The sequence below is a fragment of the Lissotriton vulgaris genome, chromosome 11 (genome assembly GCF_964263255.1).
Source record: "Lissotriton vulgaris chromosome 11, aLisVul1.2, whole genome shotgun sequence".
NCBI lineage: Eukaryota > Metazoa > Chordata > Amphibia > Caudata > Salamandridae > Lissotriton > Lissotriton vulgaris.
Window position 1 is genome coordinate 799963647 of NC_141699.1, and position 27641 is coordinate 799991287.

The 27641-nt window shown below is 41.1% G+C and overlaps 1 protein-coding gene across 2 annotated transcripts in view; it reads right to left on the bottom strand.

The window, feature by feature from the left end:
* Nucleotides 1–27641, bottom strand: part of LOC147683518 (alpha-1,4-N-acetylglucosaminyltransferase-like) — a 717934-nt gene that overhangs the window by 398823 nt on the left and 291470 nt on the right. For both annotated transcript variants that reach the window (XM_086943927.1, XM_086943924.1), the window contains exon 2: nucleotides 23798–23909. The gene's annotated coding sequence lies outside the window, so the exon portion shown is untranslated. The remainder of the gene's footprint in view (nucleotides 1–23797; nucleotides 23910–27641) is intronic.

Consider the following 27641-nt stretch of genomic DNA (forward strand, 5'->3'; position numbering starts at 1 on the left):
AAGCAGTAAAGATGGCGTTCACATCCCCACAGCTCCATTCTTTCTCTCATCCATCCATCGTTTCACTCATTTACCCTTTCCTTCCATCCATCAATCCATCCATCCATCCTTTCACCCCATCCATCCATCACCCATCCATCCATACACTCAATCCATCTATCCATCCATCATTTCACTCACCCATCCATCCATCCATCAACCCTTTCACTCATAATACCGCTTTTCCACCCATCCACTCATCCATCCATTCACTTAACCTTTTACACATCCATCCACTCACTCACTCATGCATCCTTCCACTCACTCATCCATCCACACTTTTATCCATCCATTCACCTTCCCTTTCACTTATCCATCCATTTTGCTCTCATCCATTCATCCACCCTATCCTCCATCCACCCTTCCCTTCACTCATCCATTCCTTCAGTCATCCATCCTTCAACCCTTTCAGCTATCTACACATACACCCTCCCTTTTACCTACCATCAATTATTTCACTCATCCATCCCTACGTTTGCTCACCATCTATCCACCCTTTCACGTTATCCATCCTTTTACTCTCTCCATCCACAATTCCTCCCTTTCACTCATGCTATCCATCAACCAATCCATCCATTTCACTCAGCCATTCAGTCATCCTCTCATCGTCCTTCCAACCACCCTGCCTTTCCCTCAGCCATCCATCCTTTTAATAACTCATCCATCCTTCTTTTCTCACATATCCATCCACCCTTTCAATCGCCCATCCATTCATCCTTTCATCCATCCACCCATCCACCCATTCACCCTCCTTTTCACACATTCATCCATCCATTGCTTCACTCACCCATCCATTCATCCATCCATCCATCCATTCATCCTTTCATCCATCTATCCACCATCCCTTTCACTCATCATTATTTTGTTCACTCATCCATCCCTGCATCCACCCTTTCACTCATTCATCCATCTAACCTTTCACTCAACCATCCAGCAGCCCTTCCACTCACACATCCATTCTTCATCCTGCCTGTCACTCACTCTTTCACCTTGCTCTGCCAAATTAAAGACAGAAGAGGTCCATCAAGAACTCCACCCCTACTTTAGCAGCTATAACTGGGGGTTCACATCACCACAGCTCCATCCTTTCACTCACCCACCATCCTTACACTCATCCATCCACCCTTTCCTCCTTTTCACTCATTCATGTACCCATCCTTTTATTTCATCCATCCATCCACCCTTTCACTCCATCCATTCATTTGATTTGATTTGATTTTTGCTCAAGTAGAAGTTTGATGATGTCTCCGTTTTTGGGTAGGTAGTGTTTTAATTTTTGGGAAAGATTTTTGTCTTTCAGGGTGTTTTGGAATTTTGCAGTTTTTTGAGGTACAGTTTTAAAATTATATCATTGAGAGTTTCTTTAGGGACAGGATCTAGCGCATGTACTAATTATGGGGGGAAAGTGTTTACATTTTAGGGACATCATTTCTGGGGTTTAAGAGTGTCTGCGCATTTTAATTTTTGGAGTACATTTTTAAGATTACAATACATCCTTCAAAAAGGGCGAGCTGAGCTGAGACAAACTTAAGACAAACTTAAAACAAAATTAGGACAGACTTAAGACAGACTTAAGACAAAATCCTAACTTTACTACTACTAAATGCCTTCTGTGATTACCATAAAGTAGTACGTTTAGGGTTTTGTCTTAAGTTAGTTCTGTGAATCGGGCCTGCAATCCTTAGCTTATTTCCTATTCTTTATTTTTGAATTCTCTTTTGCTTTTTAAAATATTATAGTTTAATGTGAAAATTCTAGAAATTAACTGTTTTAGATTTGATATAATTTTAGATATTATAAATATTCAAAATGTTACCTGTTACTGCTCATCCCTTGTAGTTGTTCTCTGTTTCAAAGTACTAGATGTACATCAGGTGAGTATGTTATGCTTTTTTCTTTGGTCAAACTCTACTACCACTTTGGGATATGGAATGGAGCTGAGGCAGTCAAAATAATTATCTTGCACATTAAATGTTTTTTTTATTTAAACAAAAAAAATCATTTTTCTGTAAAAAAATATCAATTATGTTTCCAATAGTATTCATGTAAACATAAACATTTAGGTTTTCATTGGCCTGTTTTTTTATTTAAAAATGCATCATTTGGTTTATCTATTTGCATGTGATATGAAAATTGTTAGTTTAGTTAATGTTTTCTCCACAGATTTTAAGCAAATTTCTACCAACCTCAAGTTTGTACTTTTAAATATATATGAATTTGGGTGGTTACATTTTGTTTCCTCTGTTGTTTTTGTACAAAGGACTAACTTTTTCTATCTTGGCACAACTTTAGGTAAGCATAGCAATGGATGTTTGTACATTGTAGGGAGAAAAGAAAAAAATAATTACTGTAAATGTTCTGTATTAATTGCTAGGTTCTATTAGGCAGGTTTTGTTTTATGAACGGTATATTAAAGTGCACTTACCTATATCCGTCTGTAAATTATACTGTGCTACTATAGTAGAACTGTTCATCAGGTCACAACTGCTCTTGTTAGGATTCTACTGAGAAGGCGCAGGAAAATGGTAGATGCGCTCTGATGTATTTTTTTCAGATTATACAGTTTTTTTTAAGTACAAATGATGTTGAATTCACTGAAAATGTAAATTTTAAATCATGACAGAAGTATATGTTTTTGTGAAAAAAAGGTGTTTTCAAAACAGTAGCCTTGTGCTATATTAATGCCATCATCTTTGCTGGGGAAAAATAATTTAACAAAAAGTTGTTCAAAATTTGTTTCTTCTTCATACGTTATACGGATTTTTTGAAAAACATATACTTTGTATTGCTTTCTAATATGTAAAATACTTGGATTATGGTTTTAAATATTTGTTGTATAATATTTAATAGCAAATGAACCTGTCATCTCCACATCGGGGAGTAGGACTCCAGCCACCATCCACACTTGCTGCCGTTGCACTGTCAATGTTACTGCGCGCCAGAAGGTTGTTTAAGCAGCTCGGGGCACCTGCAGTGCGGGAGCCCGTCATCGCCACATCATGGAGCAGGACTCCAGCCCCCAGCCAGCCTTGCAGAAGTTGACCGCGAACATCATTGCGCGCCTGGAGGTGCTCTAAGAAGCTTTGGGGTGCAGACAAGCCCAGACCAAGGGTGTCCAGTCTGCGCCCATCAGCGGCAGTCAGAGGCTGGGCCCACTCTCTTTTAAGTAATATAGGAGCGCCGGCATAGAGGCATGAGGAGAGTCTTCACCAGTAATAACTGGATTGGTAATAGTTTGGCCAAATACCTGTGATGGGGAAACCTACTGGCCTACCACCTGCGCATCCAGCCATTGCTCTTGACAGCATGCTGGAGAGGGTGGTCAGCATTGTGTCAAATGAGATTGAGTTAACAGAGCGCAGACTGTCCTTGGGAAGTGAGGCAGTACAGACTGACTCTGAACTTGGAGGGGTATTAGTTGAACCAGCACCTACTACTACACCTCAAGACCCCCTGCATCAGACAGTCAGCACTAATAGTGTGCTGTTACCTAGTGTGAACACTCCTGGTGTTCACGGGCACAAAATGCCAAAGACACAGCCAATTATGTGTACCTCAACAATTGCAGTAGCATTGGCTACAAAACGTAAAAAGAAGCCTGACTGTGCCAAAAGGAAACAGTCCCCACACACCAGCTCATCGCGCAGCTTTTTGTCCTCCTGGGTGCAATCATAATCCAGTGCCAGTAGCTCAGGACAAGTGTAGTGAGGGAAGTCTAGCCATTCTATTTGCACTCAGACGGAAGTCATAAACGCCATACCAGACCTTGAGGATGCTTACATTAATACTGTATGCTCACAGATTAGTGATAGACACAGAATTTACATCTCTATGGAAGCGTTTGCATCATTTGGACACTGTAATGAACAAACTCACTCAATGGGGAGAGACAGTCCAAAGTAATGTTGTCCCTAGGGGGTGCCTATCTCTTCATCCAATGCTTTATGTTATGTTATGTTATGTTATGTTAAAAAGCTCTTTTATAGCGCTCGGCTACTCACAAGAGTGTCCCGGCGCTTTGGCAAAGAGAAAAAGTCAGTACATAACACAGTGTTCTACGCAGGTGGCAAAGATATTACTGGGTGAAAAGCCACGTCTTCAGCTCTTTTCGAAAGGCGAGCAAATTCTACAATGATCGCACAGCAATTGGGAGCTCGTTCCAACAGCAAGGGGCCAGGTAACGGATAGTGCGGCCTCTAGTACGGGCTCGCTTAATTACAGGGACAATAGCTTTTGCTTGTTGAGCAGACCTCAAGGTTCTCTTTGGAACATAAAAAGCCATCCGTTTCCTGAGATATTTAGGGCCGATGTGATGAAGGGCTTTAAAGGCCAGAGTCAAAACTTTAAAAGTGACTCTCTTGGCAATGGGGAGCCAATGCAATTTCTCAAGCAGCTCTGACGCACGTGCCCTTCGCGGCAGTCCAAAGATAGCTCTTGCGGCCGAATTTTGCACAACCTGCAAACGAGCTAAGAGATATTTGGGGAGGCCTAGGTAGAGGGCATTAGCGTAGTCAAGCCTCGAACCTATCAGGACTTGAACTATAATTTTTTTATGTTGAAGAGATATTAGGGGGAGGAATTTCCTCATCATCTTCAACATGCCAAAGCATTTTCCCGTCAATCCTATGACTTGAGGTCTAAAAGAAAGATCTGTATCACATAGGATGCCCAGATTTTTGGCTTTTAACGAGGTTTCTCTAGGCGGTGCCATATCCTGTGGCCACCAGGACCTCCACTCAGGATTTGGTGGACTACCAAAGAAGAGCAATTCCGACTTATCAGAGTTGCATTTCAGGCTATGTCTCTGGAACCACTCAAACACGGCTTCTAGACACTCACCAATCTGATTACCGTCAAAGTCCTCACCCTTGTTACATGTGAAGAGTAGCTGGGTGTCGTCAGCATAGGATATGATCTGGGCACCAAAAGACTCTGCTACCTCCTCCAGAGGAGCCATGTAGATATTAAACAGGCAGGGGCTAAGAATGGACCCTTGCGGGACCCCTACCTCCAGCGGAGGCATTTCAGCGGTAAACGGAGGTGTCCAGACCACTTGTCGGCGGTTGGTAAGAAGTGACTTAAACCGTTCCAACACCGTTCCCCGCAGACCGATCTCCCATAATCTGGACAGGAGACCGACATGGGGGACGGTGTCGAAAGCCGCCGACAAGTCCAACATGACCAAAATCGCCTTTCCTCCACCATCCAGAGTCTCTCGAATGGCATCAGTTATCTCTAGCAAGGCTGTCTCCGTGCTGTAATTTGCACGGAAACCTGATTGAGAATCGTGAAGCAAGTTGTTATTCTCTATAAAGCTGGTAATAGAGAGGTGCACGTGTTTCTCAATCACTTTAGCCATGGCTGGGAGAAGGGAGATTGGTCTGTAATTCGCATGTTCAAGGGGATCTGCTGTTGTTTTTTTTAGCAGCGGTAGGATTAGGGCATGCTTCCAGGCCACGGGTACCTCACCAGATGTAAGGGAGGCATTGAGCAGTGGGTTTAGAAGAGTGTTGATTGCCGGAGCAACCCTTCCGAGGCAGGTAGCAGGACAAGGGTCCAGCGGCGAGCCTGATTTAAGACGGGTTAGTAGTTCGAGTGAGGAGGCCATAGACATTGCCGGGAAGTCCAAAAGCATCGGTCCTGATTCCTTTAAAAGAAAAGGTAAACAGCTCAAACGACAGGCTCCAGCACTAGGACCTAAACGGAGAAAGGAATCTTGGATGAGCTTGATTTTATTAGTGAAGAATTCACTAAGCTGGCAGATCCATGCTCCCGAATGAGAGTGATTTGGAGAGCTTGCAACAGGGGAAATGAATTCCTGAACAATTCTAAAGATTTCCTTACTCCTGTTATCTGCTACATCAATTCTATGTTCGAGATAACTTTTTTTTGCCTCCGAGATTTGATAGAGACAAATAAGTCCCCTGTATTTAGTTTTATCTTCAGAATCGTATCGACGCCTCCAGACTCGTTCCGCCCTCTTGCAGTCCTGGCGCAGCTTGCCGAGGAGAGGAGTGAACCAGGGGGCCGAAATTTGTTTGCCCTCCAATTTGCCTGTTTTACCAGGAGCTAATTCCTCAAATCTCGTTTCAAGCCATTTCTGGACAGTTTCTAAATCTAGCTCCAGGTTCCCTGACAGGGAGCAGGGATATTGATCAAGGGCGGCTGAAAACATTTCTGCCGTCACTCGATGGAAAGGCCGCGACAGCCCCTTAATGTCCTCCGCTCCTCTAACATTGGGCTTAATTATAATAGAGATCCAAAAATCTATTAAAAAATGGTCAGACCAAAGAACAGGACGCGGTGGAGAGGCTTCAAGGGATCCGGTAGAAAAGATCTGATCAATCGTGTGGCCTTTAGTATGAGTCGGGCTGCTGATGAAAGGAGATAAGCCCAACGGCCCGACTATATCAAGAAGCTTAATAGTGTCAGGGTCAGCAGCCTTATCCATGTGGAGATTAAAGTCTCCCAATAGGAGACAATGCTCAGATCTTAAACACATTACAGAGAGTGCCACTTGTAGGTCTTCAAAGAACGAGCCCAGGGGGCCAGGTGCTCTGTAAATAATGATCCCTGAGCAAGTATGGCGAGGAGATAATTTAAGAGTGAAGCCCAAGGCTTCACTGCCCTTAATGTTGTCCACCGGAAAGGTTGAACAGGACAAACTCTTATTGGCAATTAATGCCACCCCGCCGCCACAATCCACTTCTCTGTCCTTCCTATAGATGGTATAATTTGGAGGGACTACAGAGGCGATGTCGGGACCAGAGCATTCATTAAGCCAAGTCTCCGTCAAGAATAAGCAGGAAGTTTTGGAATCCACTATCAAGTTCCATATGTCAGTGGAATGCTTACCTAGAGATCTGGTATTAAGCAGATGACAGGGACAATATGGTGTCTGGTATACTGGCGAATCAACTTGCTGCCTCGGCATAACCCAGCCACACTCGGCACAGCCCTTCCTGAGCAGACGACCTCCAGGAAAAACATGATGGCATAAAGAATAAGGTCCACGTAGCGCTAACAGCTCAGTGGGAGAATAGGAGAGCATCGTTAATACTAAAATATCTTGACCACCAGACGGCAGACTCCAAGCCAACAGAAACCCCCGCCTACCTCGCCGCCATCCGAGGCGCGGACGAGCGCAGACGGGCGGGACTCTGGCGCGACTCAGGCTCAGAGAAGGCGCTTCCGCTGCGCGTCACCGCTGCGCGTTAAAAGCGGAGCTTTAAATAGGCATGCCCCAGTGTCCCTGTTGTGTTGAGGAAAATATCTAAATGAGCGCTAGAACGCTCAAAGATGGCGCCCACAGTTGCACTCCCTCACAAAGATGGCGCTCACTGCCCCCTGCCTCCCCGGGAACCGAACCCGCTAAATAGCGGTGGGGGGTCCAATTATGGTGCGGTGGGGGGTCCAATTATGGTTTATCTAAAATTAGTCCATCCTTTACTGTTACATGTCCGCCTGCTGACCCCTTAGTTGTATCCTCTTGTAAAACACGCACTCAATTAAGGGAATACTTCCTCCCTAAGGTTAATACAGCACCGAAACCTCTTCTTCTAACAAAAGCACTCTAACCTTGGCTGGGATCGACTCATTTGTGCCCCCTGCTCTTACACCCAAACTCATTAATAGACCGGTTGGTGACCAACCGAATTTGGGCACATTTAGTAGTAATACATATGACCCACCGAGTAGGATCCATCCTAGGCCTACTACAGATGTGCTGACTTTCTGTCTAGAATAAGAAGTTTAATGTGTTAAAATACAAAAGAGATAATAATGGTACGATGAGTCAGGTGGGTAGGTGGCTCACCTAAGAATATAGAAGGGGACTGCATGGTTATTAATTTTCATAGACAATATATGGTGGGGTCACTGTTGAGAAGTCAGGAGATTACAACTACCAACCCGTCAAAAATGTGGTCTCTACCATTGGATTACTTTTATAAACCAACCTACAGATGCTCTTTAAACGAGCCTGTTCTTCCAGCTGTACAAAATAAATTTACAGAACTGTCTGATTTTGATATCCAGGGTTGACTACCACTGCCCACTGAGACTGATGGGGGAAACCATATATCTATATGCACTTCGCATATAATTGAAACACATGATCACGTTGTTATAACTATCCCTAAGGCTTGTGATAATTTAGATGTGAACATACTTAGTTGGAATGTCGGCGGCCTACAATCTAAAATAGATCTAGCAGATTGGCTGGAATTAGTTAGCCAGCAAGACATTCTTATCTTCCAAGAAACCTGGGCCACTAAAGACATATATCTTGAAGGGTTCGAATGTTGTAATGTTGTATCCCCAACTCCCAAATCTGGTCAACCATCTGGTGCCCTTTCAATTTGGGTGAACATCACCGCAGGGGGTAGTGTTAAGGTTTTACCCACCCAAAGTGATACATTTCAAGCTTTACTATATAAAAGAGGGATAATTATTTATCTACTTAATTTTTATCATAATGATTTTTACAGTTCTCCCAATACAAACTCTTTTAATTTATTTGACTTTGTCACCACCCTAAAGAACTGTAACAGTTCTTACAAAATAGCTGGCATCTGCTTGGGGGGCAATTTTAACGCTAAGCTCCCCAACAAAGACAGTGCTGTTCTCTAAGGCCCAGCAGCAGAGGACACACTTGCCATAGGGGTGTGGAGTTAAAGGAGCATTTGCGAAATCATGATTGGATCAATGTTATGGATATTGCTGCCGTATCTAATAATAATAACTTATCTGATCCAAAATTTAGAGGAAGGGGCAGCATCACCACTATTGATTATAACTTCATTTCTCCGGGCCTTGAGGACTTTTTATTGAAAGCTGAGGTTGTTCCCACACACCACAGCGATCGCAATCCAATCAAAGTAGTGTTGAGATTGTCCCCCAGACCGATGTATAAAATAGAAGGTGGCGCTAGGAATTTGATACCTTCAACAGATAAATTAAGATTCATGTGGCGAGGGCTTAATAGCGCCGGTTTGTTTTATATGGTGGTTAGAAATAATTTGAGACTTACCGACGCCTGTCTGTCAGCATAGGAACCCAATCCCAAGTTAATTAGCGGATTTACCAAACTTTGCGAGGCTATCACATCTACAATAGCAAAACCTGCTGTTGCTACACCGCAGGGACCTAGATGGTTGAATAGTGAGTGTTCAGTGATTAATAGACAGCTACACAAGGCTCTATCAACCAAACTGAGGTGGTACCTTTTAATTAAATCAATTGGACAAAAGTATAAGCTAGCTATTTCCCAGAGGAAGGAAGAATTATTAAATGAACGATGGGTGGTTCTCGCCAGTGCAGCTAGTTTAAAGAATGGGAAAACTTTTTGGGCTGCTGTTAAAGATATGAAAGCAATGGGACAACCTCTAACGCCGATTAGCTGTAATATAACCAGTGAGGTGTGGAAGGCTCACTTTTCTACGATACATACAGCTCCCACATATGATGAAGATTTGTTTGAGCTCTGAGCCCCTATAGGGATATTAATATCCCTTCCTGAAGTTGAGGAAGCTGTACACCAGACTAATGCCGCACTAAGGATACAGGGTAGAGCAACAGGGAACATATCATTCCCTATCTACATCTTGAAACTAATCAAGGATATGTTCTACTAGTAATCGGGTTGGTATACTGTGTAAGTTGGAAGGAGATGTCCTTAACAGACAAGAACCCTCACTCAACCAAAGGTGATATGCTTCATCATTGGGCTCCCTCCGCACATCAGGGCCAGCCCGTCCCAATGTGGGTTACAACACCCCACCTAATCGAGTGGTGTGGGGAAGAGCTGAGGTGTTTTAAGGCAAAGGGATATCACAAGATGTTTGTGAGGGTCAGAGTACTGTGAAAAAGCTCTAAGAAAAACAAACTATCTCAAGGACTCAAATAACGTTATTAGGTAGTGTCCTTGGAAAGGATTAAAAGAGCAGAGGACAGGGGGGTTCAAAACAAATATCCCCCCTCTGAGGTCAACATGTTTCTGTCTTTCTTTGGCTCCAAAAGGAGTACTTAGGCATTCATCAGGACTACATACAAAACAAGTCACTCTGTATGTATGTATGCCAAAATCATCTATAATATAATAAGATGGCTATACTGGCCATTTCCAAAAGTATTGTTTATTAATCTGTCATCTCCATCTGTAACACTAGAAAGAGCATGATACATTTTGCCTTTCTATATCGTAGGAAGCAAGTCATTACCCACAAACTCTAGTACAACCCTCCACAATTTAGTTAAAAAATGTTGAGGAAAATATCTAAATGAGTAATAACATAAATGAGGTTACCTGTGGGAGGAGACAGACTTGTACTCTATAGCCACTAGGTACCCTTCAACCACTCTGGCACCCTTAACTAGAATCAAAGAAAAAAGAGACAAAGACCTCAAAAGCAGAGGTGAAAAGGACCAGGCAACTTCTTTCATCATGTACTCGGAATTAATCCAAATTATTAGGTATGTTCAAGGAGACATCCAAGAGACAATCATCCACTGGCCAGCATATCCCAAAAGAAAAGAGATGGGTCTCTTTAAAATGACTGAGAATTGATTCTCAGACCAATATCATTATTATACTTTGTGCCTGTTAATTACAGTGCAGCACGCAAACTGATATTATATGACAGGCAGGTGGAGGAAACGCAGATCATGAGGTCCCTATTTTGCCTTGAAGACATGTGTCCACAGTCTAGGTACTCGATCTAAGGACTTGTAATGATCTTGCGATGCAAAATCAAGTGAGGTAAAATTGGCCCCAGTTAAGAGTCATCTACAAGTGGAGACGATAAGGTCTCTAGATATGTATACCTAACTCAAAAAACTGTTTATTGAAATCAAACCTCGAAGGAGAGGGCTGCAACTGCTGCTAGAGTCAGAAAAACGTTCTCCAAATACGGGTCTCGTCTAGCGGTATCCCGTACAGTTAGCTACCTTAACACTAGGTTTAGAAGACGTGCCAGCGTACTTACCGCAGTACTCAGCAGAGTGTACTGTGCAGTCAGGAACCGGGCAAGAGAGGGGATCCCAAAAGAGAGACTGTATATCAGAACCGACATTGTACGTGAAAAGAACGTAGCAATGATGTAATTTCCTTCCCGGACACAGAGGGATGATGGGAATCGGAGTGTCCACAGAATGAAGTCTGTTGGCAGTGCGAGGCATAATATGCATTTCTGTCTGTGATAAGTAAAGTCACAGACAGTAAACGCAATCAATTTAATGTCAATTAATTTTATAAGTGCTCCACCACTAGTTCTTATAAGTTAAAAAACAACTCCCCCTAATTGTAAGATGACTCAGTGGCAGAATGGAGAGGGAGGGGGGCAATAAGATCTTTATATCTCCTGCGATCGCACTAAATGAATGATCATGCGAAAAAATAGTTAAGGACAAGTAAGATTCTACCTCCAATAAAAATAGCAAGTATCCAATATCGGGCAGACAAAGGTAGGACTTAGATCTACGTGAAGGTCAGAAATTGTCATAAAAAGGTAAAAGACCGAAAATGCGCCAAAAATGGAAATCGTGATCCTATGCTTCCTCTACCCAAGGTGTGCCAAGGAATATCATCTTTCAAACCATGGGTGTCATATCTGAGCCTGTAAATCCATCTGCTTTCTGTGGAAAAAGACAGATTCGTGAGGACCCATCTCTTTGACATATCTAGGCCTGTCAATTAATGTCCACTGTATGTTGTTCTCTGTATGGCCTAGATTCAGGAAGTGCCTTGTGAGTTTAGTGTTGTCCTTTCTGCAGTGTATAGAGCTACGATGGTCTCCTATCCTCAACTTGACCTTACATGCCGTCATGCCAATATACAAGAGATTGCAAGGACACTATAAACAATAGATGACACCGTCAGAGTTGCAATTGGTCAGGGAGTTCAATTGCCATGTGGTCGACAGGCCTAAGTCTAGCGTGAGTGTCTTAGATGTAAAGGGGCAGACTGAGCAAGAGCCACAAAGGATGATGTCCCTTGGCATGTGTAGTTGACCATAAGATGTGTTGCCCAATGCTGGGTATAGCACTATGCGGACGTATATGTACAGTCATGTTCTTCATGTTCTCGCTGCGTTTCAGTGCAAACAATGGTTGGGGAGCAATGCAGTCCCTGTATTGAGAATATTCCAATTCTTATTGATAGATGTTTTTAGAGTGTCTGTGAGATGACTGAAAGTACTAACTTAGACCAGACGATCAGAGGGAACCCTGGTCACAGTGTGCAATAGGGCATCTTGGTTCTAATTCCTGGCTCGTTTTTGTGCTCCCCGTACAGGTCTTGGGGGATAGGTACGATGTTGTAGATGGAGACTCCGTGTTTGTGTATGCTCTTTATATTTGTTCAGCCCTGTACAATGCTGTCCCAGTTTCAAGAACTGGCCCACTTGTAAGTTGTATCTTAACGAGTGGTGATGGAAGCTGGTGTACTGCAAAAGTGAGTTGCGGGTCTTTAGAAAGATAAGGTTAAACTTTTTCTTTCGGGAAAAAAATTATGAGAGTCGTGAACAAGAGATTAATACTTGATTGAAACATAAATCAATTTTTATTCCTAAGGACTCCTTTTGGAGCCAAAGAAAGTCAGAAACATGTCTCCAAGGACACTACCTAATTCAATTATTTGAGTCCTTGAGATAGTTTTATTTTCCCTGCACTTTTTCACAGCACTCTGTCCCTCACTGAACCCAAACATCTTGTGGCATCCCTTTGCCTTAAAACACCTCAGCTCCTCAACACACCACTACATTAGATGGGAAGTTGTAGTCCACATTGGGGACCGGCTGGCCCCGATGTGCGGAGGGACCCCAATGATGAAGCATGTCACCTTTCGGTGAGTGAGGGTTCTTCTCCGTTAATGACATCTCTTTCCCACTTACACAGTATACCAACCCGATTACTACTAGAACAATTCCTTAGTGAGTTCCAACTATACAGCAGAGCCTGTCCGATAAAGCTCCAGGCACTAATAGGTTACCCATTGATCGTATTCATTTTAAACCTGATTTTTGGGCCCTGCTTTTGCTCAATGTTTTTAATATTTTAACTAATGCCCCATTACCAAGTACCTGGTCGACTAGTGTTGTTGTGCCTATTTTTAAAAAGGATGATCGCTCCCAATCTAGCTGTTCCAGACCTATCTCCCTGATTGAGAATACTCTGAAAATCTTAGGGAAGGTTTTATATAACAAGATTAAAACATGGACTGAAGATAATGTTATCTTACAACCATGTCAACTAGATTTTAGGAGTAAAGTAGGCACTATAGAACAATGTTTAAATCTCAACCTAATAATTGGGAAATATACAATTGCACAGCGGTCACCAATATTTTTGGCTTTTATGGACCCGACTTCAGCTTTTGATTACGTTAATCAGTCACAATTATGGTCCATCTTATTAGAATACAGGTTATACAAGGTTTTAGTACACTTCTTAACATATTTGCATAAGGGTTTGAAAGCTCGGGTCAGGATCAATACTGGTGGGGATGTCTCTAATTTTGATATGTAAGAAAGGGACCCCCTGAAACTAGTAGCAAGTTCCTAGTTCAGGGCACAATATTTTTAAAAATAGCAAATCCTAGGCAACTGTGAGGTCCTGAAAGATGTCAGGTACAATGGCACAACAGATATGAGAGCACAACAAATATGGGCTACTCCAGTGTACAGGAAGTATTAACGATGAATACAATAAAAGATATACAGTTCATTTATTATTGAAAATATACATCACATAAGTTAAAAACACAGAACTCATTAATATTATTACAATTATTGGCAGAATTGCCAACATATATTCTCAGACATATATTAAATCAAATATCATACATAAATGGTAAAAACGAATACAATGATAAAAACAACCAAGTGGGTTAATTAATAATCTCTATGCGCGTTTCGGCGAAAGGCACGCCTTCTTCTGGAGAACCACTTGAAGATTCTAAAAATTCGTAGAAAAGTGGATTGAATTACAGGGAGTAGATGATGTTACATATTACGCATGGTCGAAGCAGCGTCCTATGGGTAAACTGCCACTCCTAGAGCCAAAGGTGAATGACGGCCCAACCGTGCAGGCCTAAGAATAGTAGGAGGCAGCATAGCAAAAACGTGTGGGATCACTCTTGCCCCGCCACAAGAACAGGATGGAAACTGGTTAAATACGGTATCCAAGGGAGGACTACCAAAGATGGTGGATATAACAACTATAAAAATAGAGTAGAATTGATATTATATGATAAAAGTTTGTATGCACTTGCCGGGCAACGTTATAGTATCGCCACGGGAGGACCTCAACTGGATGTAGGTCCTAATACCACATGGTGAATGTTAAGGGCATGGATGGCCACTTAAATCCACTTAAATCCAATATGGATAATTGCTGCTTGAAGCGCATAAAGCGTCTGATGGGGTTCCGGTAAAGATAAAAAAAAAAAGGGGGATGTCTAATGACATCAGAGTCTGTAGAGGGGTCAGGCAGGGATGTGTTCTGGCCCTTCTACTTTGTATTATATATACTAACAATCTACACAAATCTCTGATAGTGCTCACTAATGATTTCCCCAGAGTTAATGGTAATATACTTCCGCCCTATTATGCACTGATGATGCAGAATTAATGGGCCGCACACCTAATGTCCTACTCCTTTTACTGCTGGGTTTTGTCGACTTCATAGCCAGTTTAGACCTATGCACTAATTAAAAAAAATCTTTTATATAGGCTTGCAGGCTGAGAAAGTGCCTTTTAAATGTCATCTTTGTGGGAAATCAAAGTTTATAAAGCACTAACACTTTTCCCTATCTGGGGTTGGTCTTTGCTGCAAATGGTTCTTGCTCTGATCATATGGTACACTGCAGGGATAAGTTTTCTAAAGCTATTAAGTCAGTTCGGTCTTCTCCAAACAAGGAGGACGGGGGGTATTTAAGCCATTGAATTTTTTTTTTTAATCTCAGTATATACCTACGGCAACCTATGACGCAGAGGTATGGGGCTTCTCAAAGAGTTGTAGTATCCAGTGTTAGGAAAATAGGTTCTGTCAGAAACTTTTGGGTGCTCTATCTCTATGTCCCAATATGTTTGTCATAGCGAATTAAAATTACACTAGAATGAAGATTAAATAAAGGCCCGTCCGTCCTTCTCTATTCTGGCTAGCCATTTGGAAAAATCCAGTGGCGTCCCTCACAAGAGAGATTGCCTTAAGTGTGAAAATGGAATGCACATTCCTTGGCTAGCTGAGGAGAGATTGAGTCTAAGCAGGGTTAATTATGAAAACATTTTTGTAATCCCAAATGAGAAAGATACCGTAAGCAGTAAAGATCTCTGGACGGCACTTGATATGTACTATAGTAAGCTAGATTTGATAGGGAGTTCAGAAAAGCAACTGCAGTTACTTTTAAGTCTATTGAGAACACTTATTATCAGTTGGCTAGCTATCTCACAAAACCTGTAGGCCACTGAGAGAGGGGACTCCTTTTCCATGTAAGGGCTGGCACAGTGACATTTTTGCTTTGTTTCCCTCTTGGTTTTCATGACAATCTAGATTTCTTGCCATGCCCATGTGACGGTCAGAGCGGGCAAACTACATTACATTTTTTATTCTTTTGTAAGTTTTACATAAAGTATGCCAAATGATTTTCAATACCTTTCTCCCAAAAAATATTCACCTGTTCACCTTGAAGCAGCATATAGGGGTAGCCTTAATTTGGAAGATGAATATTTTGTGTAGGCGCTTTCCTGAAAACAGCTGTGAGTGCCCACAACACGATGTGCACTTTATGAACAATGTTTTATCGTATCTGTTTTTATATTGTTCTTATGATTAATATTAATGTGTGCATTTTTATGTGCTGTAATGAGAATTGTTCTTTTATGGATATTTTTTTAATCCGAATAAAGTAATTGAATTGCATTGAATAGTAAATGTAATGTAAAAAGGCAATGGCAATGTTAATCATGTATATGTAACTTGCATTGACATACATTATATTGCAATGTAATGATAACCGCGGTAAAAACTATGATGTAAAACACTGCAATGTAATGTAACAATTTTATTCTGTGGAATGGTAATAGTGGGAATAGAGGTAGCAGTGGTGAGGGATAGTGTAGTAGCAGTGGTGATGGTGATATTGCTTGTGGTGTTCGATAGTGCTATTGTTGGTAGTAGTGATGCTGGTGGAGTGATAGTCACAACGTTATAGTGGTGGTTAGGGTGATAACACTTGGGGTCAGGGAGAAAATAGATAGAGGTGAAGATGGTTATAGCACTGTGTCAGTTAGGATGGCAATGGTATTCCCAAAGGTGGTGTTAGCAATAATGGTAGTAGTCATGATGATGATAGTTGTACTGGAGGTGATAATATTGGTGGTGGTGATAGTGGTAGTAGTGGTGATCGTGGTGGTAGTTGTGCTATAGTGGTGTTAGGAGAGGTTATGTTTGTGGTGACAATCTGGTAGTGATGATAGTGGTATACTCATTTCAATAGTGATGGTGATAGAGGTATGATGATGAAGGAAATGGTGTTTTGGTGGTAGTAATGGTGGTGAGAGTATTGATAGTGGTAGTTGTGGTGGTAATGGTGGTGATGCTAATGTTGCTCATGGTAATGCTCCCAGCAATGGAGGCAATTGTGGTTGTGGTAGATGTGGTAATAGAAGTAACAGTAGTGGTTTTCATGATTACAGGGGTAACAGGGGTGAAGGAGGTGGTGGTAATACTCATAGTAATGGTGGTTGTGATAAGGTACCAGTGCTCTAAATGGTGGGGTTGATGGTAGTTGTGATGTCAATTGTGGTAGAAATAATATTGGTGGTGAGTGAGATCTTGGCAGTAATGGTGAAGGGGCGATGGTAATGCTGAAGGTAACGATGGTTGTGGTAACAATGAAGGTTGTAGCAACAGTTTTGTTAATGCAGGCAATGGTGGTATTGGTGGTATTGGTGGTATAGGTAACAGTGGTGGTATAGGGTTATGGTGGTGGTGGTGATGGCAGCAGTGGTAATGACAGTGGTAATGGAAGTATCAATTCTTTTAGTGCGGTGGTATTGGTTTTGGTAATTATGGTGGAAGTGGTGATAATGTTATTGGTGATATCAGTGGTAATGCCTGTAAGTCAAGGTCCAGCCTGCCGCTGTGTGGCTCTCATTACTAGTGGCCTTTTAAAATCATTGTAATTTTTCTTACCTAGAATTACAGTTAATGAGGGTCCATTTATCTCCATGAGGAGGGAAATGATAGGAACTATGGGTCGTATTATAAGCCCCTTTTTCCCATATTAAAAGCAGCGCACTGGTGGCGCAAGGTGCTTGAAAATAAGCCCCTACATGTTTTGAGGGAATTACTGGCAGGGAACTGTCTTTTTGTGCTGACTCCGGCCTTTTTCCATTCGGAGATTCACTGGGAGATAGAGCAATCCCAGTCACCACCTATTGAAATACATGAGCTACCATATTTTAATTTGGGTGCGCTCCTCATAAAGAGCAACCCCAGTTCATTTTGGGCCAACTTTCGGTTATGAAAAAGCCTCAATTGAGTCACTAGCTGATGTAGGGTGAAAGCGGTCTATGTCTTGAATTCCCCATATAATGGTCAGGTAAACAGTCAACAATGCCTTAAGGACATTCTGGGAGCTGGTATTGACTGCATCCACCTGAGAATTGGGGCTTGGACCCACTATCACAGTTGTGTGAAGTTAGAATTTGGAGACAAGACTGTGTTGTAGTGGTGGGTGAAAATTGCATAATTCGCTTTTGAGTAATTACATTACATTTTAGCAAAATGTTTCAAAATTAGGAGTGAATTTGCATAATACAATTTCGTCATTATGAAATATATGTTAGCATGAAATGCATCCATTCGTTTATTTTAGATTAAAAGTTCAATAAAATAAAGGCACTACAAACAACAGCCTTTCACGTTTTGTTTTCCTGTGCTTTGGCAGTAACTTTTTACTGCAAATGCTGTGTTTGTGGTAGCTTTTTACTGCGAAAAATCTGTAAATATGTAAAGTGGTGTAATGCTGTAAATTGCAACATTTCAAAATTCCCAAAACTACACAGAACAAGCTGGTGTAAATTAGATTTTGTCAGAGAAGGATTTAGGTCCCTGTAACAAATGTAGCAGGCTAGGATCGCTGAGACAAACTTTGGGGGGAGTCTCTGTAGGGTAGTAGAGCTGTTACGCAAATCACTTAATAACTAAATAAGAGCAGGCAACTAAAGTAAAGTGACTGGCAGATACACCAAAAGTATAAAATTCAATAGCGAAATTTATTTTCATCCTCCCAACTGGGTTACAATCTAAAACATAATAAAAAACAATTAAAAAAACACCTAAAATGGTGATGCAATAGATATAGTTACAGTCAAAGTAAAAAAAGTCGACGCAGCTTTTCGGTGCTAATCAATCTTGACACCTTCATCAGGACATTAAGGACATTTGAAAGAGTATCCACAATGTGATTGGGTCATCCCAAACAGTCCCCTTCCACGAATAGAATCAAAATAGGGGAAACAGCCAAACTGCCCAGAATGTCACATAACATCAATAATGTAAATAGTGGGTGTCCAACTATTGGTGCATAAGGAAACAGGAATATGTGATTATGAACATGTCTAGTTGAGGATCAAAAACTTGACTTTATATAACTATTCAAAAAGAAACAATTGGTTTCATAACGGCATATATTACCTATACGTTAACGACGCATATGCTTCGAATATGTAAATGAGCTAATCAGTGAAAATCACCAACTGTCATCACTGTAACAAATTAAGGCAATGTTACTATAATAGATGGATTTTGATTATTTTTTTGTATTAGATTATATGTAACAATCTTCATCAGCAGAGTAATAATGTTTATATACCTGTTGTTACATTTGCATTCTAACTGTTGACATCGATTGTATAACCTGCTGTTCGATAACATATTGCAGACAAGAAAGAGCTGGGTTGAACTATATATTGTCAAAATTACAATAATCAGGAGATGAGTTATATATTTATAATACAGTGAGGATATATCGATGTAGGGGTTTATTATAATTATCAGCAAGACAGATCGATATTTACAGTAGGATAAGTACATCGTACTCAGCATAATCACCAGTAAGAGGTTGCCCAACCTAGGATGGCCGCCACGGCGGACGTAATGTTTCTAAAGAATGCCAGAATATAGACTTATTCCAAGTTATTAGGCACAAATATATGATTCTGCCAAACTTTAGTGAATTGAGGAGCACTGTCTATTGCCGAAAGTTTTGACAGTAAAATCGCCGTTTTTTCGAATCGGCGACATTCACTTCCGGGTCTATTCACCCGTTTTCTTTACTCATATCAGGCAATTGGCATCGAAAATGTGTACCCATAAAAACCCTAATAAATAGAACGTAAAAGGAGTGAGGATATTGATAAAAATATAGACTATCAAAGAAGTTCTAACTTTGGTGAAAAGCTTGATTTTTGACTTCCGGGTTAACGAGGGAAGCGGCAGCATAAAAACGCCGATCCCACGAGGAAAGTTTACACTTCCAATCCATTACGAAGGTGACAGCACGGAGGAGCAGGGAGGCTGAATTTTTATCAAAAGGTATGTGAGGGCTAAGAATATGGGTCGATACCAGAATGGGAGGGCACGCTGTCCTTGAGGTAGCCTTCTGAGTATGAGTCTGCCTTGTTATTGGATCCACTCTAGAATTTTTTTTTTAACTCTGCCCCCTTTAACCTGGAGCACCTGACTAGCCTGCTACATTTGTTACAGGGACCTAAAACCTTCTCTGACTAAATATACCCCTCCCTGGTACACATAACAGGGGAACCTCCCCTTTCTTTGAGGTAAATTAGATTTTTACCAGGCCTACTGTGTGTCCTGATTTTTCACCAAAGAACCCAATATCACCTCCCTGTGAGGGAAGGGAGCCATATGCCAAAACTAGGGAGAGTAAAATGAAGCAGCGCTTTATTTGAGCCAGTGGTTTCCGGTGCTCAGCACCGGCACTTATTTGTCAACATCACAATTATAACAGTCTGCCACATGGTGACGCTGCTAATCTAATTTAGAGAGGAGCTGAATAACGGTTGTTTATGAATACAATATAAATAAAAAATTACTAAAACCTGCCTGACCAGCCATTCCTTTAGCTTTGGGGAACTGCAATATTATTAACTGGCGCACTTGCAGGTGAGAGAGATGATTAGTAGTTGTTTTGGTACCGCCACTGACAGTGATGTCAGGAGCAATGGGTGGTACAAGCTGCAGTGATCTCCTAGTCAGGGCCCTGGCAGTTATTAATTTCTAAATAAAGCACTGGGAACAACAAACATCATGATGGGCATTCTTAGCCACCAGCCCCTCTGTCCAAGTAAAACAAGACCCACTGAATATCTGGAACTTAACTCCTTCGCTGCAGCGATAATTCCGCTGCAGAGCTTGGGGGGATGGGGGGGCCGCGCGGCGCTCCCATGCTCGTGACGGACCCGCTCCGTCACGAGCCTCGGGCGTGCTGTGCTTGTGTCTGAACGGTTCCGTCACGGCCCAGCCCGCTCAATAGAACGCGCCGCGCAGGCACCAAATCGCTGCCGCGCAGGCGTGCCGGGCGGGCCGTGACGGAGCCGTTCCGTCACCAGCACAGTGCATCCGAGGCTGGTGACGGAGCGGTTCTATCACCACCATGGAACCGGTTAAATATTGACTGTTCAAAGTCCATTTGCATACCAATTGTGCATGTGTTTAAACACAGCATTTCTTTTACTCCACTTTTTGAAGTAAGTGTTGTAGTTTGTTTTGCTTCTTGCTATTTCATGTTCAGCATATTTGTAAGTCATTTTATTCAGGTCAGCCCAGTAGTCCTGATAGTCTGTACCTGATTGTTGGCCACATCTGCGTGGGAGTGAACTAGCATTAGCAGAGCTGCAACAACTAGCATTGTCAATCACCCTGCGGTTCTTTTTGGCTAAGTAGTACACAATTAGATATTTATTAATGTTGATAACTTATGGAAACATGCAGTTGATATACGCGACCTTAATTTGAACTTCAAAGTGGCTCTCTTTGGTAAAACACTGATTCTGTAAGTAACTCATGCCAAATAGTGATTTACTAGATTCCCTTCACATTCCTTTATATTCAAGGGAGTCAACTTGCTCACGTAGTACATCAATGTAGATTATAACACATTTTAACAGGCAAGCTGCACCTATGTAAATAAGTTTCCCGAATACCATGACTATGGGAAAAAGAATGTATCTGAAGACATACCTGATTTTGATTACTTTGAATTAACGGAAATCCTGTCCATGAATTCATTTTAAGGCTTATAGCTACGTTCATAATTAACTAGTTATTCCGTTAAAAAAAAGAAATGCGGGACGTTCAAATTAATCATTGTAAAACAGAAAAAAATCTAAGAAACAATGGTGAATCAGTTTCGAAGTGTGAATTTAAACACTAAAATTAAGATAGATGTGATTTAAATGGTGCAAGACAAATTATGTAAAACCCGGTCATGGACGACTGCTTAACAATATGATATCCCCTTAATAAAGTACATCTTCTTGAATATGATACATCAGACGTGAAAGTCTAATTTATGGCTCATAAATCATAGCCAGAGCCACTGGAATTGTGCAATTGTGTGGCTGCAGCCATTTTCACATAATTATTGATGTGCCGCATTTGCCACATAATCCATCATCTGCTGCATAATATGCAGATTTCAAGAAAAACTATTTTTGTTTCAAGCCCAAGCAGTTCAAAAGTAACCAGAAATGCAACAACTTGTGTTGCCTACAGTGGAAAGCCCTTTGCAGAGGTTGACTGGTCACCTTGATGTTGCTTATTCCTATATTTGTGTGTTAAACTGGTACTAATGAGGTGCAACCAACGACCAGTCAGTTTTTCGCAAGTGTAAAAATGAAAAAATAATGAGGTATTACTATCACAAAATGTTCCACATTATGCTGCATAATTATCCTGTCTTGGCACATAATTTTCTTCACTTTGCTGCATATTTTGCCACTCCCTGCTGCATAAATCCAATTCCCCTGTTTATTGTGCAAGCTTAATATTACTACTACTACTACTTCTACTCTTACTACTACTACTACTGCTTCTGCTACCACTACTACTACTGATAATAATAATATAGCCCACCATAACAGGCTATACCGGCTATTAAAGGCCTGCTGCAGCGTTAAAGGCCCGAGCCAAAGGAGAGGGCCTTTAACAAGGCAGCTGGACTTTAATAGCCGGTATAGCCCTGCTACGAAGGGCTATAATGGTATTAGAACATTCTGCCACTAGAGGGCAGAATGTTCTAGCAAATAAAAGAAAGCCTTCAGGGAGCGCAGGGGATTGAAATTCCCTCAGGCTCCCTGATGCCTTTGTTCACAGCCAGAGCTGTGAACAAAGAAGCATTGGAATGTTGGAGCTCTGGGCTTATACCAGCCATTATAAGCCCTGAGCTACTCCATTGTTTTCAATTGAGCTACCAACATTCCAATGTTCTAATACTAAATACATACACACACATATGAAATGGAAGTGAAAACATATATGTAGCACATTTGCACGGTATTTAGAGCAATTGTACTTGTAAACTCAAATTCCCACTTTTATTACTGTAGTGCAAATGTCAAAGTTGAGAGTTTACCACAGTACAGCAAATTTAACAAGAGAAAAACACTTTTTACCACTTCCCAGTTTGCAAGTAGCAATTACTATTTTTGAAGGAGGGGAGAGGAAGCATGACTCACTTGAGCCCCTCCCCACACTCAATACTGGCAATTAATGGCATATTTCACCCTGTTCATTTATATATATATCCTAAACAGTCATAAACCTACTAGAACATATTGCTTGGGCGCTTCTATTGTGAATGATGTCCTGAATCTTAGGCTCTCTTGAAAAGATTTTAAGACTTTAATGACAACATGGAGCAGAGATAGTGTTTGGTAAGTGGGCATGCCCTATCTCACTAGTTGATTGGACACTTCTACTATGACCGTGGATGAAAACCTGTCATTTTAAACATCTGCTCTATTATAGCATCTAAATAATCCACCTGATTCCAGCCAAAATGGCCAATTTTGGCAACGGATGTACAGCCAATGGGCTAATCCCGCAGTAAAGTTTACCGCCAATGGCCGATGCCACCAGCAGCATTTCCGCTTATAACTGTAGGAACCTGAAGGTGGTGCGGTGTCTGTACACATTCATTTGTTCACGAGAGGGCTTGCTTTTTACGGTTTCTGCCTTTTTCAATATTTTTCAAAGGCAGATATGTACACTGGGAAATCCACTACTATTGAGGTGGATTTTCAGCGTTCACCTTTCAAAACCGTAGAATTACTTCTGCTTGTTGATGTAAACAGCAGCAAATCCGTCCAAGTAAGCAAGCTGAAATTGCTACCAATTCTTATAAATATGAACTAGCGCTTATTTCATTCCTGGAGGCATTCAAATGCTTTTCTTGCAGCGACTTTGTCACCACTTTGTTTTAAATTACACCCAACAGCATTCAATATGGGATGGAAAATAAAAGCTATAATCGTCCTCGAAGTGCGCACCCTGCATGTTGCTGGGCAACAGCGTGGTACTATTTTCTATCTTTGAAGCCCATATTTAAAATCCACTCAGAACGCAAATGTACCTAAAACGGAGCATTTACACCTGATAAATTAGCAATAGATATCCCTCAATTCTGGTGCAGTCTCTAAATCCCCTCGGGAGCATTTGCAATCAGATGTACCTTCAATCGGCTGTCAGAAGTCCAAACTGTAAGTTCTTCAGCAGTGGCTATACACAGCTCATCTGGGCAGTGACCCACAGGATTTCAAGAGCTGACAGCGATGTAGGACGTTCTGTGAAATGATAAAAAGCGAGAACATTTCAGTTGCACCACTGTAAGGTCAGACATGTAGATCGCTGGATGTGCTAAGTAAGCAGACCTGACAACTAATGGGTTGTAGGGAAGTTTATTTGCCGTTAGCATTATGGATCCAATTTACAAATAACATTTCTAGGTGTATGTCTGACATACTACTATCATACCTCTCAAAAACATGATCATTTGCAATCATAAACATGTGTCAAAGGATATACCCCACTTTGAGCAGGTGTAGATTACACCTGAAAGACCCAGGTGTGAATTCTGCTCAGAGGGCGGTAAAGTACACAAATTACTCCCAATTTTTACATGAATGCGTGGAAAGGTAAACCATGTTCGGAAAACGGGTTCAGAACTAAAAAGTGTACTTTTACACTTTTTTAAAAACCCGAATGTATACTTTATGCAGTGCAAATTCAACTGGGAGTATGTTTTAATGTGGTAGCCACTTTGAGTGGTCATTTTCCATTTTACCCAACATGCTAGGGACCAATTGAGCACGTGCAGAGGCCGTTTAACCTATTTAAGGAGAGCTGATACATGGGCATGCAGCGGGTGCGCCAATGGAACTTCAAACGCAGCCTCATCAGTGCCCAACCATGGTCAAGAGCCAGTTATCATGCACAAAATGGGTTTACTCAGTTGAAAAATGACATCTCCCCAAAATGGTTTCACTATTAACAACACAAGGTTAGTACCCTAGCGGATGAGCCGGTCTCTGGTTAAGAATACACCTACCTTGAGTACTGCCTACCATTGCATTTCCCATTTAATAATTACTCACACAAATGCACTGGAGTAACGAAAACTGAGGCCCCCCCTCTGCAAGGTACGTTGAGGACCCCCTCTGGACTTAATCAGGGGATCTCTGGCCAGAGTACTTTGCTGAGGCGCCCCCTGGAGCTGTGGGTCCCCCACAGCACAGGGGATGTGGGGGCCTGTGTTATGCCACTGCACAAATGCGCATTGGTTAATAATGCATGCGACTGAAGTCTATTAGACAGTATTAAAAGAGAATCTAGATAGATATGCTGCTAATTAATAAATCTCTTAGTACACATATCCATCCACTTACTAATACTTTCTCGATGTTTTGCCACTTTTCTCGATCTTGAACATAGTCTAATTCTGCTTGCATAAATGTAATTCCTCTGTTCATTACTTAAATGCGTCAATCATCGAAGATTTCAATTATTGGTCCGAATATTTTAATAACCGTATGTTAAACTACGTAGTCTTAAATTGACACAATCCTGACCATTCATAAACAATGGATCGCAATATTGAAGATGTAATGGTGGAACCTTCTTTTAGACCAAACATGCTTTTATTAAATGTACATTGTCATCGCAAACCAAAATAAAGAGGCATTAATTGATGCAGATGTGTAGATAGACCTAGCTTGCCTTTTCTCTGTTTAAAAATATCCCCTGATACGAATTCACCGTCCTAAAAACTACTGTGTATATTTAGATGGGATGAAACAGGCTGCTAAAATCGGAGCCCCTGTTATGATTAAACTAATTATCAGCTCCTTGATATGGTGGAAGTAAAATAAGCAACAACAATCCTGTGCCAAGCAGAGAATCCCTGGCACCAAGGATACATTGATGCCAACAAAGAACAATTGAAACAAGCTATTAATGTCTACAGATGCTGGCACTTGTAATATGTCAAACGGGATATCCGTTCCGTCTGCCAAACTCTAAATCAGGTTCTCAAACACAATTTTTCTTCTATGATATATCACAGGATCCTGAAACCCTAGAAATAGGACTTTCAGATAAGTAAGGAATTATCTGATGACTCCATAATCATTCTGGGAATCAATTTTAAAGTAATACCTTGAATAAGTTTTTAATTATGACATTTATTAAAATACTTTTCTACCACCTTCCCTGTAATGGTGCCTACTAAAAAGACTCTCTCTTCACTGGTGCCCTTTCCAGAAGAGTTTCACACAGCCCAGTTTAATTTAAAATCCAGAATCCCTACAGATCGCTGTCCCTCTTACAATTTAAAATAGCTCCAGAACTTTTCTCTAATTCCTTTTAGATTTGCATCATTTTGTTTGAGCAAAGCATTGCATCCCGGCTCCAGAAAGCAGTATTAGACACCCCTATCTCAAAGAAACCAGCGGTGGACCCAACCATTGTGAAGAAGTGTAGGGGTGTGCGAAAGTCACATAATCTGCTTTCGTATTACCGGAAAGTGAAATGCAAAATGTCAAATTGTGCTATGTTTTAGCCCAAATGCATCATCGCATCAATTTTTGGAGCACGCATACATTTAAACAAAAACACCACAAACAACATTTGCCCGCGTTCTGTTGTTCCCTTGTGGTTGCAGTAAAATGTTTAAGTGAATGACACTACTTGTAGAATTTTTTACAGTGAAAAGTGTGTAAATACACCTATTGGGGCATAATGGTGTAACTTGGGAATTTTGTATACCTTAACATAATACTCACCAAATTATGCGAATTACTCTTGCGGGATTTACATTTCGCCAAGGCTCAAACTGTTTGCCCTATTGCTCTCCTGCTAGCAGCAGAAAAAGTCTTGAAAAATAACGTCACTTCCTCTGATAGTAAGGAGTTAATAGCATTTATAGGTCCTTCCCTGGTGATTCCCTGAAACAGTTTCCCGGTTTTCTAAGTCATGCTATCTAGTCTACATGTTGTTTAGGAATTCTGTAGTTCCTGAGAGAATAGGCTAAAGGTGTTCCTGACAGGGAGCTGTATAAACCTCGACAATGTTTTGGTTATTTTTTGGCCCCTTCCTTGAGAATGCCAGTTTAAGATGTTTTTATATTTTTGATCAGATTGAGAGTTGTTCTAGAATCTATATTCTGAGCCAGAAACTGTCCAGATTTGTTATCTTCCTCAAATAATTTTTAATCAAGTGCTTGCTGATTTGCATTATATTTTCTTAATCAGATACACGTGGGAGTATTTTTAATAATCTCCCATGAGGGGCTAACCCTATTTCTGACCACAATTAATTACTGATTAACTAACAAATGCTCTGAAAGCTCCTTTGCTTTGCAGCAACATGTAGTTAATAGCACACTGAAGAAAACCTTTAAAGTTTCCCAAATTCTGCTTTTGCTGACAGTACTTGTATTTGTGCTAACAGTTCTACCACTTCATTTTGACAGTTTCTGTATACCACTTCATGATTAAAAGGGACATACATATTTTCCACCAATGCATTATATTGGCTGTTTTTTCACCTAGCTGACAAACCAAATATATAGGTGCATTACCAGACAGAAATACAGTAATGATTTGACCTTCATATATTTAGTAGATCTAGAGAAGAACAAATAATCAATTCTGTCCTAACACTTACATCTTTGGATGAAGTATACACATCCAGAATGTTTTCAATGGAGCAGTTGCAAATTACACATCAGACCCAGACTATTTTGCAATATATTATGGTATCCCTCTGCACACCCACTTTAAAGCACATGGGACATCCCAGTCAATAGTTTATCTATTTTGTAAAGTACAAAGTCAAAGACTTCTCTCTGAACTATCGAGTAAGGGAAGCAAGCAAGCTCCATCATCAGGTCTTTCAGGGTTTGAAGAACATCTACTATTGGACCATAAAAGCAACTGATAGGTAGCTGATCTTGACTCTTACATAATAGCAGCCATCTGCCTTGCTTGTCTTGTTTTTCCCCAAACATTAACCAGGAT